The following is an 18203-nucleotide window of genomic DNA, read 5'->3' as shown; positions in this document are numbered from 1 at the left end:
TTTTCATTTCTATTTTCCTGAGCCTATACAGCTCAGCCACAGGCCCGTTAGCAGAAGAAAGCATCGTTTGTGAAGACCTGAAGAAGAGCTCGAGAATGAGTAGCAAATTTAGGGCAGCCCTGAGGAAGAACTTAATGCCAGTGAATGGATGCTCTCAGGATCTAGGTAAGGGAAGCAGCGGAATTGCTTTCTCTGTGCACATTCCTATGCTCCGTGTCGATCAGGACCCCCAGAGCTCTGGGTGAGGTCTGGGTATCTAGGGTCTCATGGCCAGCAGCCAGATAGATACCCACTGGTGAAGGCAAACAGGCCACGTGGGGCAGAGGAGGGCAGGTTCCAGGGAGGGCACAGGGAAGATGAGGGTTACTGGGTTGTGGGTGCGAAATGAAAGCTGGGAGAGCCTCAGGCTGGGGAGGTGAATGATGGGAAAAGAATGGGACTCCAGACTCAACAAAGGTGGGGAGGGAGTAGATATAAAGTGCTGGCGGTACCCTCCCCAGATCCATATGGACTTCTGTCCCCAGCCTGTTCATAATACCATAGCTGATATTTTTTTTTTGAGTGCTTATTGTATGACATTGCTCTAAGTGTTTCAGTTTATCAAATAATTTTATACTTGCAACAATTCTATGAGATAGGTATAATTATGATCCCCACTGTACAGATGAGGACATGGAAACATAGAGTTAAGTTCCTTATCCAAGGTCACACAGCCTAAAAGTGGCTAGGTGGGGGGCACTTGGGTGGCTCAGTCAGTTAAGCTTCCGACTTTAGCTCAGGTCATGATCTCGCGGCCTGTGAGTTTGAGCCCCGCATCGGGCTCTGTGCTGACAGCTCAGAGCTTGGAACCTCCTTCGGATTCTGTGTCTCCCTCTCTTTCAGCCCCTCCCCTATTCATGCTCTGTCTCTCTCTCTGTCAAAAATAAACATTAAAAAAAAATTTTTTTTTTTAAAGTGGCTAGGTGGGATTGGAACTCAGGCCACAGGGCTTCAGAGTCCATGCTTCCAACCACCACATATGACTTTTTATGGCCTTCATTAGCTAATATAATAATAACCACCGTTAATTGAGAGCAGACCAGGCATACTGTTTTTGTCTCTGATGCTTACAAGTAGCGTATGTAATAGTAAGTGTTACCCTTAATTTAAAGATGAGAAGGTGAAGTTCAGAGAAGCTGAATACGTTGGTTAAGATCACGCTGCTAAAAAGAATTTGAGCTAGAATTTACACACAGATCCATATGAATCAAAAGCTCCTGCCCCTTCCACATCACCCCAGGGCCTTTCACAATGTAAGGAGAGGAGAAATCACACGACCACAGAATAGCCAGGGCTGGAAGGATCTCTGAAACCATCCAATCTGAATCTCTCATCATAGATGGAGAAATGGAGGGTCAGAGAGGGTACTTGCCCAAGGTTACATGGCAAGTCTCAGAACAAAGCACATATCCTAGACTCCTGGTCCTCTCTGGGGATTAGAGGCTTTGCCTCATCTCTGTAGAGGTGAGAGCACATGTGAGTGCAGCTTGGAGGGAGAATGTGTGTGTGTGTGTGTGTGTGTGTGTGTGTGTGTGTGTGGTTGTGGGGTACGTGCGGGCAGGGAGCCACATGCAGTGCTGCGAAAGGCACTCCCTCATCAGCAGGGCTGACCGGGACACAGAGTGGCAGTTTGGAAGGGGAATCTGAGCATGCCATACTTTTCCTATAACCAGAACCTGGAAACTCTCCCCTTCCCCATTCCCCTTCTATACCCCCACCGCATATACATGACCAACCTGCATATTAGCATAAACTGCTGTCCTAGACAAGCTTTTAAAGGGTTCCGAGAGCCTCCTACCATTCTGGGTGACCCAAAGACTGCCTTTTCACCTTACTGGGCCACATGATCCAAAGGTACATGTAAAATGCAAAGTACCCTGGGACCTAGCAACAGTGAAGAGGGTATATGTCATTCACACCTTTCTGGGAATTAGTTTGTTAGCTAGGACAGTGTGTCACAAACTAGGGTATCTATCCTCAGAATAAGTTCTCTGAATACTTTTAAAATTTGGATTCCACTGGTATTAAAATATTTTAGCAATTATAAGGACAGGGCTCTGAAGTTAAACATTTTCATGGACTAGGATTTCAGTTCCTTCAGTTGGTGTGCACCAACATGGGCCTGGGAGCTGCTGGGAGCTGCTGGGAGCTTGCAGATGGGGTCTGTGAGAATTACCTTCCCTTTTAAGAGGTCTGTTCATTCACAAGTTTGGGAGACTCCGTGCAAGGACCACTGTGGCGTGAGCTCTTTACTATGGCGTCATGTCTGCCAATGTGCTGGGGAGAGATCTGGGTTCTAGTCTCAGTCATGTGGTCACTTGGGGTCTCAGTTTCTTCAGGTGGAAAATTCACTTGCCCTTTATGCTTGCAGTATCCTGTGTGCCAGATGCGTGCTGGTGCTGAGAGGGACAGGAGATGAAGGAGGTTTAAGCCTATGAGGTCCAGACAAGCTGGTGAAGGCACTGAGCCTGGCACCCTCCTGTCTGACAGTTCAAGACAGAGGGTAGGAAAAACCTACAGGGTGTAACAGAGGAAGAGGTTGGTCACTTGTGCCTGCTGGGTACAGGTGGGCTTTGTGACAGAAGTGACTTGGAGGGGCACCTGGCTAGTTCGGTCAGTAGAGTCTGTGCCTCTTGATCTTGGGGTCGTGAGTTCAAGCCCCACCTTGAGTAGAGAGCTTACTTTAAAAAAAGAAAAGTGGCAGTGGCTTTGAGCTGGGCCTTGAGAGGGTTGGGCAGGGTGGGCTTGGGGACAGAGCTGAGGTGTGAAGTACATTTAGGGTACTAGACCTATAGTTGAAAATATAAGGATTATCTCATCCAACTTGCTAGTTCTCTTATATATAAGAGAACATCATGAATCCCAAATTGGCTCAAGGGCCTTCCCAAGGTCACACAGCCAGTTAGGGTCCTACAGACAGCAAGGAAGTAGGCAAGAATTTTTTTTTTCAATCTGGAGCCGAGTTTGCAGCCTCGAGAATGTTTTCAGGGAGTCCAGCCCCTGCTGGCAACCCCCTCTCGCACCATACACGCCACGAAGCCTATGCCGACTCCAGCAACCCACCTCTCTTGCAGCCCCCGGGACTCCAGAGGCACACTGCCCCACAGACCTGGAGTTTTTTAAATTTTATTTCCAGTCAACAGAACAGCCACATCCTGGCAGAAACCAAAGTGGAGGGAGGTCTTTAGCCCACTGTTCCCAACCCCTAGTCGTTGGCCTACAGTAATCGAACTCAGATTCAAAAAAGGTGTGAAAGTCAGAACCCGCAAAAGTCCCGCCCAGACCCTAGCTTGCACAGTTTCCTGGGCAGGGGGGGCTCTTGGGCACGGGCAGCCTGCCTCCACTTGGCCTTAGAAGTCTTTCCTCTCCTTGCAGGGGGAGGGGGCAGGGAATCTCAGGCTGTGCCCACCTCTTTGGGCTGGAGGAAATCCTCCCCTCACACCGGCCTCTTAGGGTCTGTGGTCACCCATCCTATCTGGGCAGAGGGGGCTCGTTGCCCCAGGACTAATGGGGTAATAGTGAGGTGGTCAGAGTGGGGCTGAACCCAGAATGGCCTAGGGTCTTGTGCCAGCTTCTTTCAGCAAAGATGTGGAAAGAACAGCCTATTGTGGGTGTCAATTAAAGGCTAAAAACAGCATGGCTGTGAAACTCAGATTTACTACGTCTGGTCTAGGTTTGGTTGCTATTTCCATGACCACCACCACTGTCACCTCTGTCAACACCACAACCACCGTCACCTCTATCCCCTCCACTATCAATATCTCCATTATAACAACCACCTCCACCCCCACTGCTATTAGCATTTCCATCTCTGTTTCAACCGTGACCTCCATCTCCATGGCCAATCACTACATCCATTACCACGACCACCCCTACCATGACCATATTTCCACCTCCACCAGCATCATCACCTTCAACTCCTCCACCGTCACCTCACCACTTCCGGGAACACCGGGACCAACTCCACCATGGTCACCGCCCCTGATCGCCACCCCTCACCTCCCCTAGTACTTCCAACGCCTGCTACCGCTCACCCCTACCTCTGCCCATTTTAATCCGTCTACACTACATAGAATATAAAGAACTGCTATTTGGGTTAACCCTTCAACCTCTTGTCGTTTGTCCAAACCCAGAAAGCCCAATTGTTGACCCCATTTCCCCAGGTTTTCTTTTGAGGTTTCTCATAGAAGATGAAATTAAATGCCGTGTTCTTTAAGTTAAGGACGATGATGTGTCTCTTGCCGTTCCTGATTTACCAGGCCCATCACTCTGTCCTGGAAGGAAATTGGATTACTCTGACAGAATGTGTTCTTTGGAAAGCAGTGCTGGTTATTACCTAATTCCTTATGACCTAGTGTTTGCAGATTGATTTTTTGACGACGTGTCCCAGTAGTTTTCTATTATAGCAGCTCGGATGATGGGCCACGCACTTCCAGAGACATCTGCTTTCCCCCACGTTTAAAAAGAGGCAAGGACAGGCTGCCTGGGTCTCCCTCGGTCTCCAGGCTCCTCACCAGTTCTCCATAAATCCCCTCAGAGCGAGAGCTAGTGAGCTGACTCCACCTTGGGCCAATTCCTTAAGTACCTAAGCATGTAAGTCATCAGGGCCTGTGGATGTGAATACACAAGTTCTTTCCCTCTTGGCTTCCTGCCTTCTCATGATCCCATGCGGTGCCTCTTTCAGTTTTCAGATCACAGCTGACCTTTTTAGGCTAAGAAAAAAAATAAAAGCCTCTGCTTTTTTAGTGTCATTGCTTATAGGCTTTCTCTCCCCACTCAAAAGGAGCCAGCAATCTCCTTATCCCCTTTCGTTGGCCTGTTATAGTTAGAAAATGTTTTTCTCATTCTTTTGCCGCCTTGTGCAAGTTGTATCTCATTTCTTTCTCTGAACGACTCTTCTGATTTTATCTGCGCAGGCTTTTGTTATTTTTTTTGTATGTGCCCCTCCTTCGTAACCTGGCCTGATTTCCACTTTCTTTGGCACGGCCATTTTCATTTTAGCTCTCTGGGAAGCTTGCTGCATAACTAGCAAGTAATCTCCGGGCCTCCTTTAGCTGGTTTATGCATCAGGAGAGTTTCATTCTCTTCTCCTAATTTTGTTGCCTTATGTGGAAATGTCCAATTCTCCTTAGAGAGTGCCTTTGGTTCTTAAACTCAGTATTTGTGCTTTTCATCTTGGCTCCCAAAGCTTGGTGCGGAAAGCTTTTAGAAAGGGCCAATTTCTGCATCTTGCCTGAGTTCCTGTTTTTCCTCCCTTTCTCTCAGGCAGTGGTCACCTTTCTCCTATGCCCTTCCTTTCTCCAGCAGCTTTAGTGTGTGTGTCATACCTAGTTGGCACCTGCTCCCCAGGACACATACTGGGGTAACCACAGGGGGAGGGGACTAGTACCTGGATCGGGTGGCTGGTGCCCGACTTTGGGTGTGGACGCTTACCAGGAGTGTTTGGTTAACGTGGAGGGTTTTCCCTGTGCAAGGACCCATTTGTTCATTCTCAGACTCCCTCATTCCCTCTAGAATTTCTATTTTTGTCTGGGGCCCTGACAGCTGCGGGTTCACAGGGTAGATGGGTCTTCCTGAGAGTCGGGGTGAGGACGACCTGGGGGGCACACTGGCTAGTATGGTACACAGACCTGAAATCAGGGCAACTACATAGAAGTGGCAGTTGTGAGGCATGAAGACACTGGCGTGTGCACGGTATGCTGTGTGCCATACTAGAGCGGGGTCTTTGGAGTTAGCAAGATGTTTGCCAAGAACCGGGATACAGAAGGGCATTCCAGGTGGAACAGGATATGCAGAGGCAGAGAGGGATGTCTAGGATGGGCCATGTGGGGCAGGGGGAGCCTTTGTACTCTGTGAGGGCCCGTAGTCTTCCCAGGTCCCACTGTCTGGGTGGATCTTGCAGGGGGCCCAGCGCTCTGAGGCCTCTGCTGTGGTCTTCAGACTTGCCTCCCTAGTGATGACTTTCTGCACTCAGCCTGGCTGACCAATGTCCCTGCATCCCTGAGAGGAGCTTGGGACCTCATCCCTTGCCTTTCATAGTGGCTATGACAGTGGGAACCCATGAACCCCTTTTTGAACATCCCACTGCCGAGATGGGGCTGTTCTCTTCTCCCCCGGGATCCAGCTAAACACCCTCTACACTCTAGATTAAATTCTTTTATGTTAAAAAAAAAATGGAAAATACAGATTAGCAAACATTTAAAAGCAGTTTCAAAAATCAAATGTGATCCCACCATTCGGAATTAACCTTGGTGACATGTTGATGTTCATCCTCCCAGATGCATAATTTCCTTTAACAAAACATGTAGTCAGCCATGTGGGCGTCTTTCAGAAGTACATACGGGTCCCCCTTCTTATTTAAAACTGCTACATGGTACTCCACTGCTCTAGGGAGCCACAATTCAGACATGGAGGCTCCATGGGTGGTGCTGACTGAAAAAAAATGAGGAGGGGACTTTGTAGATTTTCCTGCATTTCCTTTTCTTTTCTTTCTTCCTTCCTTTCTTTCTCTCTCTCTTTCTTTCTTTCTTTCTTTCTTTCTTTCTTTCTTTCTTTCTTTCTTTCTTTCTTTCTTTCTTTCTTTCATTTTATTTTTAATAATCTCCACACCCAACGTGGGACTCAAGCCCATAACCCTGAGCTCAGGAGTCCCACGCTCCACTGACTGAGCCAGCCAGGTGCCCTAATTTTCCTGCATTTTCCTTGTTCCTTTGGAGCCCAGTGATCCAAAGGCTATAGGAAGCCCTGATTCAAGAGTCAGGACATGGGAGTCTGAACACCGCCTGTTATACCCATGTGTGTGGGTCTCAGATTTATCCATACATCTCTCTGAGTCTATTGGACATTTCTGAGGCATTTAATACAACTGACCACTCTCTCCTCCTTGACCTTCCTCCCTCTGGCCCCTGTGATGACATCTGCTACCTCAGCCCTTTTCTTGTGTTTTACTTGTCCTTCACAGTTTCCTGAACTAGAACCTTTTCTTCTGACTAGTACTTAGATGTTGGAGCTCCCCAGGGCTCTCTGCCTCCTGCCTCTTCCCACCTCTTCCCATGCAGTTTGGTCCTTTCGGATGACCACGTTCCATACGTTTGAGAACCAAACTCTCTCCGGCCCATCCCCTTCCCTGAAATTTAAATCCACACATAGCCATGTCCCAAAGACATCCCCATCACTAGCTCAAGTGTTTCCACATCTGGGCTCACTCCTCCTTACTCCCTTGGAGTCTGTCTCAGTGACTAATGCTCTTCTTCGTAGCAAGAAGCTGGAATAACAAGAAGGGAAGTCTTCTCGTTCCCTCCTGTGACCCTCTCAAATCCAGTGCCTCAAACAGCCTCGTTCTTCCCCTCAGCCCCCCTCCTCTGCTCCCACTCCCTGCCTCAGTGCAGGCCCTGGGGTCTTCCTTCTAGACTGTGCCCACAGCCTTCACAGGGGCTCCCTACCCCCAGATCCTCCTAGAATCCACCCACCGGGATACTTTTCACCAATACTTTTAATCGATCAATCAATTAATTGAGGTGTTTATTTTTGAGAGGGAGAGAGAGCGTGCGCAGGCACATGTGCAGGGGAAGGGCAGAGAGAAGGGGAGACAGAGGATCCAAGCAGGGTCCTCACTGTCAGCATAGAGCCTGATGCAGGGCTTGAACTCACTAGCAGTGGGATCATGACCTGAGCTGAAACAGTCAGACACTTAACCGACTGAGCCGCCCAGGCACCCCACCAATACTTTTTTTTTAACGTTGAGGTATAATTTACATACAATAAAATGCACATATTTTAAGCATACAGTTTGACAAATTTTAATGAATACATTACATCTGTGTAACCACTACGATAAAGATACAGAAAAATTCTATCATCCCTTCAAGTTCCTTGTGATCCTTCTCAGTCAGCCCCTGTCCTGTGGCCCATCACTCCACTGATTGCTTTCATCAGAGGTGAATGTTGACTCTTCTATAGACTTCATGTAAATGAAATTATATGGTTTGTATTCTTTGCTTAGCAAAATGTTTTTGAGATCCCTTCATGTTGTCATGTCCTAATCATTTACAAGAGGCTGTTTCTTTCAGTCAATCTCCTGCTTAAAGCTATTCGGTGGCTACTGAATGACTATTCCTCATGATCCACATTCCCGGACCCTGCGTGATCTGGCCTCGTCTTACACATTGCCCGTTCTTCAACTTTAACCTTTAGGAATACTGAACCATTTGTTCACCTGCACACACATAGCTTTTCATGGGTTGCGTCTGCTCATCTCCAACTCAGTTTGCCTAGGAACTCCTACTCATTTGGCAGTGCTCTGTTCAGACGTAGATTCTGTGAGGGTTTCTCTGACCTGTTCCTACCCTCAGGACAAAGAGTCTGTCAGCTCCACTGTAATGGACTGTGTCCACTATTCTAGTCACCCCTGAACCCCCGCCCTGCATTGATTGAATGGATTCCTTTCTTAGCCTGACTCCTGTGTCATGTACATTATTTATCATTGTTCCCATTACACTATATGTGTTTATATAATTGTGCAACCCCTCAGCTATGCTCAGAAGGATAGAAAGATTCATTCTGTTTCTAGAAATTCTTCCTGTGGAAGATGCTCTTGTTGCCTCCTCAAGAGGGAATAACCCTGCGGTCTTTGCTAACAGACCTTGGTCTTGTTCAAGGAGCCATGTGCCCAGAGATACCTCTGCCAGTGACTGGTTGAGGAGTGGTCTACTTCTGACCAATGAGACACAAAGGACTAGTCTTTAGGGGGCTTCTGGAAAAGTTTGTCTGCTTGAAAAGAAGAAATGAGAGAAGAAAAAATGGCCCCTTGTACACCTTTCCTTCTCCTCCTGTTTGGGACACTATTTTATGAGGGTGTGATATTTGGAGCTGTGACACCCATCTTTGACCATGAGACAAAGGTCAAGAGAAGCACAGATACATGGATCCCGCATCATGGCATTATGGAGGAGCTAAACAAACCCCAGACCCCCGCTACCTTCCAACCTGTTGTTATGTGAGGTAATTAAATGACCTGCTTGCTTAAGACACAATTTATTGGGGGGGGGGGGAGAGACACAATTAGTTGGCTTTTCTGATATTTGCAGCTGAAGACATTCTTAACTGATACATCTTGTGAATAAACTTATTATTTTGAGATAATTGCAGAACCTGTACATTTTTATGAGATTAGGAAGCACTTAGTATCCAGACGGTGCAGAAGAATTTGTACTTTTCCTGGCAAATGACCATACCACCTCTCTGTCTACCTTGACTGGGCCTCAGGGAGGCTTTCCTTTCTATCCTGGTTTCTCAGTCTTTTGACCTCTTGACCCTCCCTTCAGAAAAAGGAAGGAGCTTCCCTCTCTGGGCCTCTGACCTAGGTTCTCATTCAGTCAGTTGCATCTAGTTTTCCTCCAGTGGAGCTGGGGAAGAGAGGGTTTTGGGCCCTCGAATATCTTCTTAGCAACCCACGAAAAAGGTTGTTGTTACCCTATCTTGTAGAAAAGTTGAGTCAGATGAGTGAAAAACCTGATTGTGATCATGCAGCTAGTAAGTGCAGGAGCCTTACAGTGAGGTCTGCCCAAGCTCCTCTTTCTGCCTTGACGTCTAGCCTCTCTTGGGCTTAAGTCATGTCAGAATCTAGAAAGTGGTAGTGCCACATTGCTTTGGGTGGCAGTCATGAAAATGCGCCACTCAGATCTTCAGCTGCAGGGAGTTTAGTTGACCAAGGAGGCCGGGTGCTGTGCATTGGTGCTGTGGCCACACTTCTCATGGGCTGCTCCCCCTTCACTGAGCACTGAGCACAGCAGGGGCACTAAGACAGGCCCATTCCTGAGAGATGCAGGCCTCCTCTGGGGACGACTTTAGCTCAGGGACTGCTCTTGGCTTGGCCGAATCCTCCTTAGAATCATGATGTAATCTGAGACTTTGCTCATCTGACAGTCCTTCCTTCCCTCTGTCCCTCACAGAGGTCGGACCCATGTCATGGTTTGACAGCTCTGTGCTTCTCTGGCTCGATTCTCTTTTTCTTTTTACAGATGTTTCCACAAATAAAGCTCATGTATATCTAATCCCACCTCAGGGTCTGGCTTCTTAGAGGACCTGAACTGATGTGCTTTGGTTTTTTAAACCCCTAAACTCAACCTGGCAGTGTGTATATAAAGCACCTGGCATGTACTGGGTTATTTCTCTTTTCCTCTCAGAGTGTGTGAAGGTGTTAATGGTGGCTATGCCGTGAGGCAGTTTTGAGTGACAGCAAAATGGACCATGCTGTGATCAGGAGAATTTGTGCCTACCTGGAAACTATATATCCTGAGTTCAGAGAGGCGGAGGCACCCCCCTAAGGAAACACAGCTCATTCCCAGATGCCCAAATGTATACCCAGTGATGCATGGAGTAGGGGGTCAAAGTCAGAGTGAAGAGATGGGGTCAGCATGCAGTGTGGGGCAGGCGTTGTGCATGGGGAAAGCAGCCCCTTCCTGCCCCTCCCAGCTGGCTTCCCACACTGGTCTGTGTGTTTTGGTGCCATGGCAACGGGTCGTGAGGGCTGCCTGTGGAGAGTGAAGCTTCACCTTAGGACACTGTGGGGAACTAGATGCATCTAGAAGATACCAAGTCCATGACCTCTGGCCTCCCAGCTTTGCTCCAGCCTGGAGACACCACCCAGCCTAACCAAGCCTTCAGTCATCGACAAATGCCTTTCTCTGTTCACACTGCCTATCCAGCCAGTCGGTTTCGATTAGCTCTGATTGGCCACACTAGCTCTGGTTCTGGAATGCTCTGGGTTTTTTTTTGTTTGTTTGTTTTTTGTTTTTGTTTTATGTTTGTCTGTATCCTCTATATATCTCAGGGCCAAGTTCCAATCTCACCTCTACCTGGAAGCCTTCCCTGATTTCCCCAGTCCACAGATCCTTTTCTTCTTCTGTCTAGCAGTTACTGTACTATCTGTAGCATTCACATTATAACACTTGGACTTTGCCCCAATCTAATTCAACAAGCTCCTAATATGTGCTAGGCACGGTGCTAAGTGCTGAATGCTCACGTGTGTGTCTTGGGGCTAAGTCTATCCCATGCTCATTAGATTTCAGCAGACCCTCTAGCAGCACTGGCTTTAAGGCCAGGAAGGACAGGACAGGACAGAGGTTGCAGCTTAGTAGAGCCTTGACTCAGTCCAGACAGGTCACTGTCTGAGTCTTCGTTTTCTCAGCTATAAAAAGAAGATGATAGTACCTACCTCACCAGCTTGTTTTGAGGACAAATGAGGTAATATATGTAAAGTACCTCACACAGTGCTTGCTCAACATGTTCATTCTTTGACTGTCTCTCCATGCCGACCTTCCACCCTGTAAACCCCCTGAATCTAATGAAATGAAACCATTGGGTTCTCCTCTTCCTCTTAGGACTGTTCAAAGAACTCCCTGTTGGGGGACCTGGGTGGCTCAGTCAGTGAAGCTTCCGACTCTTGATCTCAGCTCTCAGCTCTCCTCTTGATCTCAGAGTTGTGAGTTCAGGCCCCGCATCGGGCTCCATGCTGGGTGTAAAGCCCACTTCAAACAAACAAACGAACAAACACACACCCACCCAAAGAACTCACTGTCCTGGGTTGGTCAACTTAAATAAAATGCTCAAGATCCAGTGTTTTCACACACTTTCTCTCAGTCAGTCCTCCATCAGCTCTGGGACAGGAGGTAGTACTCCTGCCTCATCCAGGACTCAGAGGCTGAGCACCCCCAAGATCACAGAGCTAGGAAGCAGTGGAGTTGGCTCAGAATCAGGCCCGAGACAGAAAAGCAGCCGTAAGTAGACAGAGCCCGTGAGTGAGAACATGTGATACTGTTCTGCCCAAGATATCACTTCTGCCCAAATAATTCCAAATAATTCTGTAAATGCAACATAATGCCAATCAAAATCACAACAGGATTTGTCCCTGTGAGTGTGTGTGTGAAATTTAACAAGCCAATTCTAAAACTAATGTGGAAGAAGAATAACAGTTGGAATAGCCAAGAAATACTTGAAAAAGAAGGACAACAAGGTGACATGCCCTATAGATAATAAAACACCACCGAGTTGTGCGAATTAAAATGGTGGTGTGCTGACATGGGACAAGACATGAGGATCAAGGTCACAGAACAGAGTGTAGGAAGGGCTCTTGTATAAAGAGGAATCCGGTGTGGTAAAGTGGCATTGAAAATCAGTAGGGAGTGGCTCACTCAGTGAGCACCCACCTCTTGACTTCAGCTCAGGTCATGATCTCACGGTTGGTGGGATTGGGTCCTGTGTTGGGCTCCACGCTGATAGCCGGAGTCTGCTTAGGATTCTCTCTCTCCCTCTCTACCCCTCCCCTGCTCATGCTCACTTTCTCTCTCTCTCTCCCTCAAAATAAAGAAATAAACATTAAAAAAAATAAAAATGGTAGGGAAATGATGCGCTCTTCAATAAATTCTGTGGAGACAATTGGCTATCCTTGTGAAAAAGCAGAAAGTTGCTTCCTGCTTTATACTACTCACTAAATAAATTCCAGATGGATTAGAGAGCTCAGAGTGAAAAAACAAAGCTATAAAACTATTAAAAGAAAATATAGGAGAATTTGCTTATAACCTTGGGGTAGGAAAGGCTTTCTTTAGCAAGACATAAAACACAGAAACCATAAAGGAAAAGACTGCTAACATTGATTATGTCCCAATCTGAAACTGCTGAATGACAAAAGACACCATAAATACTGTTAAAAGACAAGTGACACACTGGAAGGAGGCATCTGCAAGACAGAAAAAATGGAAGGATTCATATTTAGGATATGTAATGAATTCCCACAAATAAAGTAAGAGATAAACCACCCTAGAAAAAATGAGCGATGGTCGGTAACAGACAGCTCCCCTCGGAGGAACTGCAGATGGCCAATTAAGTGTCTAAAAGGCTCAGCCACTCTAGTCATCAAAGACATGCAAGTCAACCAATACTGAGTTAACATTTTTCACCCATCAGATCTGCACAATTTTAAAAAGATTCTCAATAGCTACCATTGGCAACAATTTAAGGGCAACAGACACCTCTTCCGCTGTTGGTAAGAATGGAAGTTGTCAGGGTGTTTATAGAGCGTGGTCTGGCAGCGCCTGTGAAAATGCACAGTGTCCAGACTCTTCACCACAGCGATCCCACACCTCTGCCTGGAGAGATGCTCCAGGAGCATGAAGACACCTGCCCGGTCACAGGGGCCAGGATGGCAGTGGCAGAAATGTGAACAATCAGAAACAGCCCAAATGCTCATTAATAGAGGAAGAGCTAGATACATTTCTAAATATCCACGTTAGTGATGGTTTTCTGATGTTCAAACAGATGAAGCAGACCTCTGCATCCTGAAGTGAAAAGGTCTCATAATGAGAGAGAAGCAAGTCACAGAACAATCTGGCTCCGTTTATGTAAACACAGGCACTTGCTTTGAAACTATGTGCATAAGTAAGAATATTCTGGAAGGGTGCATACCAAACTGACAATCCTTGGGGAAGGAGGTAGGATTGTGTAAGAGCAAGGTGGGCTTTATCTGAAACACTTTAATTTTTTTTACAATGAGTTTGTATATATGTATTACTATTCCTACCACTCCTACTAGTACTAAGTTTAAAATTACTAGAAAGACTGGATTTATTCAGTGCCCAGCAGTCTGTGTCCCTTGTGTTCAAGATTGAACCTGCTGGTGTTCCTCTTGCTCAAATCCCATGCCTGGTTCCTGACTGCACACATCACCCACCCTTCTCCAACTCCTAACACTGGGCTCCTTGTCTGAATTCTCAGCCTATGCCATTTGGTCTATCGTAGTCAGGAACAAAGAGGAATTACTCATGGCCCTTGCTCCAGAAGAGCACATGGTCCAGTAAAATAACTTCAGCAAAGGTGTTTTGGGGAAAAGCCAGGAAGGCTTTCTAGAGAAGGCGGCATGTGAGCTGAGGCCACATAAAAAAAGATGGATTATTTTTTATCCTACCCCACAATACATGCATTATATTAAAAACTACATAACACCATGGGCGTCTGGGTGTCTCAGTTGGTTAAGCGTCCAGCTCAGGTCGTGATCTCACAGTTTGTGAGTTCGAGCCTCACATTGGGCTCCGTGCTGACAGTGCAGAGCCTATTTGGGATTCTCTCCCTCTCCCTCTCTGCACCTCCCCCACTTGTGCGTGTGCTCTCTCTCAAAAATGAATAAACTTTAAAAAAACCTGCATAAGACCATTACAGAAATTTTGAATGACAGAGAGAAAAAAACACTACCCATAATCCCATCACCCTAAATCAATGACTTTTGTGAATTCCCTTCAAGTCTTTGTCCACAAGGCAGACATAAGTGTAAGTATTGCTATGGACTGAATTGTATGCTACCAAAATTCATATGTTGAAGCCCAACCCCCAAATGTTGTGCTATTTGGAGACGGAGCCTTTGGGAGATAAGATGAGGTCATGAGAGTGTTGCCACATGGTGGGATTAGTGCCCTTATAAGGAGGAGAAGAGACACCAGAACTCTTTCTCTCTCTCTCTCTCTCTCTCTCTCTCTGCACACACCTAGGAAAGGCCTTGTGAGAACACAGTGAGGAGACAGCCATCTGAAACCCAAAGAGAGCTTTCACCCTGCCTGGACCCTGCCAGCAACTTGACCTCTTGGACTTCTAGTCTCCAGAACTGTGAGAAATAAATTTCAATTGTTCAAGCCCACCAGTCTATGATATTTTGTTATGGCAGCCTGGGCTGTCTAAGACAAGTATGCAGTTTGAATAATGTATTTGATTATATGTATTTTTTTAAGGTTTTTAAAAAATCTATTTTTTAAGTAATCTCTACACCAAACGTGGGGCTTGAACTCATGACCCTGAGATCAAGAGTCGCATGCTTTTCCAACTGAGCCGGGGTGGGGGTGGGGGGGTGGGGGGAAGGGGCGCTCCTATATGTTTTGTTTTTTAATGTAACATTATATCATAGTCCTTTTTTATATTACTAAGTGAAATTTATAACGATCACTTTTAATGGCTGTGCAATATGCCATGAGTGTACTATATGATTTAACTACCCATTCCCCTATTGGTGGATCTTTAGGTTGTTTCTTACTTCTAAAGTTGCAAAGAACAGCCTGGAGCATGTAGTTCCCCCCACCCCTTGGGTTATTTCCTTGGAACAAATAAATTCTCAGAAGTGGAAATACTGGGTCAAAATTTATGAACACTTTTATGGCCCTTGAAACATGTTGCCAAATTGCTTCTAAAAGTATAGTTCCAGAATACACTGAGGGCTTTGTTAGGCAAATATGAGAGGTATAGAAATGGGATGGAGGGTCCCAATTCCAGGAAACAGCATGTGTAAAGGTGCACGGACTGGGACAGACTTGTGTGATTTATCCCTTGAATGCCATGACATGGCCAAGATGGAGAATTGTATGGCAGGTTCTGTTGGTGGTAAACCCAATAGCTTTTCTCAATCTCCTTCTTACTTGCTCTTCTCTCACCATAGAAGGTAAAAGCCAGATAATCTGCTTCCCAGCTTCTTTTTCAGCTAAAAGTGACAACATGGCTCCATTCTGTCCAAAAAGATGTAAGGGGAGGCTTTGAGAAGAATTCCTTCCTTCCTTTCTTCCTTCTTTTCTTCCCCCAGGTCTCTCCCTTCCTTTCTCCTTCCTTGCTTCTTACTTTCCTTCCTCCCTGCCTTCCTTCCTTCCTTTCTTCTTCATTTTCAACCTGCTTATCAAATCTTTCAACTGGGAAGCTAAAGGTTTCTGATTTCCCGATTATGGGAGGGAATGCCATTGCTACCATCTCTCCTTCCTTCTTTCCTTGAATGCAGATGTAATGTGTGGAGCTACAGCAGCCACATTAATATCATAAGGGTAGACAAGCATGAGGACAAAAAGCCAACATAGTGAGGGTGGCAGAAAGGCAAGACAGAAAGAAATTGGATCCTTGATAGTACTATTTAAGTGGCTAATTAATACCATCAACCACCTACCTCGAATTTCCTGTTTTCTGGGAGAAACAACCCCTTATTTGACTAAACCACTGTTAGATTTTTTGTTGCTTGTAGGCAAATGCTTCCTAATAGATCTAGGACTCTACCACCGTGTCCTATCTCCTCGGCACCTGGCATTCAGATTCTAGTCCTGTTCCACTAGAGTTCAATGCTGTCTCTTGGAATCGGAGTGGTGGATTTTTGCAGCCCGGAACATTTACTGCCTGCCCACCCACAGTCTGGTGGTATTCCCCTTCTAGCTCTGGGTGCTCCCAGTGGGCCTCAGACTTGGAGGCCTGAGCCCTGTTTGTTTTTTCAGGAGAGCCACCAGGCCAGGACCTTGTGCTCAGGCAATGCTGATTACTGGTGCCCTTTGAGGTCTCAAGAGAATCCTGAGCCAAGAGTCCTGGATTCATTCTGGATCTTTCCCTTATAGTCATACGGCTTTCGTCAAGTCCGTCTCTCTGAGCAACAATCTCTTCATCTGTAAAATGGGGCCAACTGGGGTTGCTGGTAAGATTTAGAAGTGCAAATCTGGTAACATGGTAGGTGCCTGAGAAATGTCTTCCATTTGAAGACAACCAAGGCTCAGAGAGGAGCATCGAGGAGCCCAAATCATCATGTTGCAGAGTTGAGGATAGACTCAGCATGCCGAGTCTCCGTCAAGGTGTGTTTCTGTAGCCACGTGGCCTCCTCTGTGGAGGCCTGGTGCCTGGAGTGATGGCACTCCTCCCCAGTCACTCAGAACAGAAAATACAGCGCTGGTTTGTATCCGGGTAGCAACTCAGTGTTCGCTGAGGCTGGTGCTTACCCCACTCCACAACAGGCGAGGGAAAGGAGCCTCCACTTCTGGGCTGCAGGGCCTGCGGGGCCTGCTGAAACCTTGGGAGCTGGGTGCTGTCCCCAGGCCCCCCAGGCTAGAGTGCAAGCTCCCCTGCTTCCCACCAAGTGACCAGAGTCAAGTTGGCCTGCCCACATCCCTTGCACAAAGTCTGCAGAACTGCCCCCAGGTCTCTCCTGCACATCCCCAGCTGATGATTTGAGGACTACATTCCATCAGCCAAAATTAGGACATGTGCTCTGTCAAAGGATTCTTTCCATGACTGAAGGTATTTATTTGAAATTTCTTATCAAGGAATAAAAATGAACTCTGCCAGAGGTTTAATGAATCACCTTAATTGGAAGGAACACAAATATGTGCAAACGGCTGTTTTGGACACACTAATGATGTCAGGAGAGGTTTCTTTCTCAACAGCTAAGGGGTTGAAGTCTTAGGCCCGGGAATAGAAGTGGAGAGGTAGAAGGGGGTGGCCATGGGCAGAATTTACTTGCCTTGAACAAATTCTCCCAAAGTAGCAGCTTTTTAACATTTTTTCAAGGGGGATATAGAGGCATGATGCTTAGTGAAACCAGAATGAAAAGATATAAATAGATGCAGTGTGAGAGCAAGTCCGGGGCCATGGAGAGCAGGTGATCAAAGGGTTGGCATGGTCGTTTTATTGATCTCATCCCCCCCGCCCAACAGCTTGCTGGCTGCTCAGGTCCCATACCGATGCCCACCCCAGACTGGCCTCTGTACTGGGGGGAGACCAGGTTCCCAGCCCCCATACAGAGTTTCCATCTATCTGCAAAGTCACCTGCAGCTTAAGAGAAATGAGGGGTGTGAGGCCCAGGATGTGGGCTCTTCTCACTGGAACAGAGCAAGGTTTTTCTGATGCGGTTTCCACCTTCCCGGAATAAGGGTGGACTCCCCTGTAAGTCTGCTCATCATCATACCTGACAGGGGACACATAACTCATTCTCCGTCCCCAGTCTGTTCCACTTACCAGCCTCTCCGAGAAAGCCATGTGCTAGGGAGGCAGAGACCTGCATTCTGGTCCTGACACACCCCAGTGTCCCAAAGGGGAGGAGCCCATCAAGGGATGCTTGTCACCCGAGGCCAGGGGAAGACTTGGGGCCCTGGGTGCAAATCCTTGTTCTGTGTCTTTCTGTGTGACCTTGATCAAGGTACTTAACCTCACTCAGCAACAATTTCCTCATCTGTAATATGGAGCTAATGGCTTCTATATTATAGGCCTAATCACATATGCAGAGCACCCATTTCATTGTCTGGCACATAGTAGGCCATTGATAAATAGTGACTATTAGTGTGTAAAACCATAAAGACACATAAACGCATAAGGGATACCAACATTAATAA

At 46.8% G+C, this 18203-nt stretch overlaps 2 long non-coding RNA genes across 2 annotated transcripts; one reads left to right on the top strand and one right to left on the bottom strand.

The window, feature by feature from the left end:
* The first annotated feature begins 56 nt into the window (after window positions 1-56).
* LOC122491653 lies at window positions 57-14720 on the top strand. Its single transcript, XR_006299416.1, has 2 exons — window positions 57-165; window positions 14577-14720. It is a non-coding gene; the product is annotated as an uncharacterized LOC122491653 (long non-coding RNA).
* Window positions 73-14662, bottom strand: LOC122491652. Its single transcript, XR_006299415.1, has 2 exons — window positions 14573-14662; window positions 73-161 (listed from the first exon to the last, which is right to left on the bottom strand). It is a non-coding gene; the product is annotated as an uncharacterized LOC122491652 (long non-coding RNA).
* Window positions 14721-18203: the final 3483 nt, after the last annotated feature.

The sequence above is a fragment of the Prionailurus bengalensis genome, chromosome C2 (genome assembly GCF_016509475.1).
Source record: "Prionailurus bengalensis isolate Pbe53 chromosome C2, Fcat_Pben_1.1_paternal_pri, whole genome shotgun sequence".
NCBI classification, from domain to species: Eukaryota; Metazoa; Chordata; class Mammalia; order Carnivora; family Felidae; genus Prionailurus; species Prionailurus bengalensis.
The sequence above is the reverse complement of the archived record's forward strand: the minus strand, read 5'-3'. Positions and strand labels throughout refer to the sequence as shown.